Raw genomic sequence first — 2606 nt, forward strand, 5'->3', positions numbered from 1 at the left:
GAGTCAGCTGATAAAACTGGAGTAGGAATGGTTCGTTAAAGTATCGTTTTACCACATTTTCCGTATCCACTCATCTGATGATGGGCATTTGGGCTGGTTCCAACTCTTGGCTATTGTAAAGAGTGCTGCGATGAACATTGGGGAACAGGTATACCTTCGACTTGATGATTTCCATTCCTCTGGGTATATTCCCAACAGTGGGATGGCTGGGTCGTATGGTAGATCTATCTGGTCTACACAATGGAATACTACTCAGCTATAAAAACGAATGAAATACTGCCATTTGCAACAACATGGATGGACCTCGAGAGAATTATATTAAGTGAAACAAGTCAGGCACAGAAAGAGAAATACCACATGTTCTCACTTATTGGAGGGAGCTAAACATTAATATATAAATTCACACACACACATACACACACACACACACAAATCGGGGGGGGGAGGGAAGAAGATATAACAACCACAATTTCTTGAAGTTGATACAACAAGCAAACAGAAAGGACATTGTTGGGGGGGAGGGGGGGGAGGGAGAAGGGAGGGAGGTTTTGGTGATGGGGAGCATTAATCAGCTACAATGTATATCGACAAAATAAAATTAAAAAAAAAAAAAAGAATAAATACACACAATATATAAATCAAAAAAAAATAAAAAAAATAAAAAAGTATCGTTTTCACCTTCAGTAGGGGAAAAGGGCCATTATGTATGTAAGTTAACCTTAATTGGTTCAGAAAAAAATTATTCGTGTGTGTGTGTGTGTGTGTGTGTGTGTGTGTGTGTGTGTGTGTGTGTGTGTGGAGTGCTCAAACGATAAAGAAAATGGGTAAAACACTAACAATAGATAAATCTAGGTTCTTTGTGTGTTCTGTGTTCTTTGTACTGTTCTCCTTTTTTGCTACTTATCTGTAAGGTTGAAATGATTTCCAAACAGAAGGTTAAAAAAAAATAAAAGGCCTGTATATTACGAGAGAATTAAAAAGAAAAAAGAAACAAAAACAAAAAACCACAACTCTGTAGCCCGAGCTCTGCCAATGTTATTGACGATGTTAGTTCACAGACAGTAACATAAGCAAATCATTAATTCTTATCTCCATTTGTGATAGATTTGATTAATTTTTATTCAATGGAAAATTCAAAATAGTATAAAAAATGTTATTACGTATATTAGTGAATTTATTTCCAAGATTGTGTTGTTACTAGAACATCTGATCATAATGCCGTATAAAAATGTCATGTCTTCCCTCAGGGGTTTTATTTCTGTCAGTCTTGACCCTGACCAGTGCCAACAGCCTGCCCAAAGACAGAGTGCGATTCTCAGTCAGCAAAGACTAACTGGCGTGGGTGTCTTAGTCCGTTTGGGCTGCTATAACAGAGTATCTCAGATCGGGTGGCTTATAAACAACAGACATTTATTTCTCACAGTTCTGTAGGCTGGGAAATCTGCAATCAAGGTGCCAGCTTATTGGGTGTCTGGTGAAGGCCTGCTTCCTAGTTCACAATGGGTGGCTGTCTTCTCGCTGTGTCCTCACATGGTGGAAAGGGCAAAAGAGTTCTCTGAAGCCACTTTTGTAAGGGCTCTAATTCCATTAGTGCAGAGCCCTCATGACTTGGTCACTTTCCGGAGGCCCCATCTCCCAATACCATAACCTTGAGGGTAAGAATTTCAACATGAATCTGGGAGGCGATACAACCTTTCAGACCATAGCACATGACTAATGGGAGGAGCTATGGCAGAATTGGCTTTGACTTAGTTCTTGAACCAACCTCCACTGTGACTCTGGAGTGACTTTAAGCCAGTTAACATTTCTGGGCTTATTAACTACCCTGACGGCCTTACAGAACTGTTGGGAGACTACATGAGAGTAGTCTGGAAAATTATCATGTGCTATGTAATACTGTTATTGGAAAATTAGAAATAACAGAGAGCCTGAAGTGTTTTACTTATACTGTTTAAAGGATAATTGATGCTTGGTGTTATTGTTATAGTACATGTATAGTTGCTGTGTTCTCCACATGTATTATCATCTCATGGTTAATTATCGTAAGTAAATATCAACTAAGTTGTCCTCTCCATGAAGGAAAATGCCCGTGAGCTATTATTACAGCAGCTTACATATCAATTATATGACCTTTCTACAGTTAAAAGAGGAAAAAGGCAACTATGACCCTTGTTATTTTTATTGATCACCGTTACCTTTGGTAATACATAATGCTGCAACACAATGCTTTATTTCTCATTCCCATCACCTTGTAACTACAGTTGGCAGTGGTGCTCTGTCGTCTTCATCTCCAGACCAGGTTGAAGAGCAGCCCCCATATGGGGCGTGCCACACTTATGGCCGGGAGGAGTGCGGGGATGGGATCCTAGCGTAGCTCTTACAGCTTCTATTCAGATGTGGCATGTGTTGCAACTGTTGCAGTTCATTGGCCAGAGCAAGTCACATGGCCAGTTGGGGTGGGGCGTGTGAGCACTCTCCTACCACATGGGCACCAGAAGGCACGTGGCAAGGGCAAGGCAGTATGATTCTCTGTAGGAGGGGTAGAAAATAAGAATACAATCTCTGTCCTATGAGTATTCCATTATTTGTTTGAAGGTACATATGTT

Source organism: Cynocephalus volans, chromosome 5, assembly GCF_027409185.1.
Source record: "Cynocephalus volans isolate mCynVol1 chromosome 5, mCynVol1.pri, whole genome shotgun sequence".
NCBI classification, from domain to species: Eukaryota; Metazoa; Chordata; class Mammalia; order Dermoptera; family Cynocephalidae; genus Cynocephalus; species Cynocephalus volans.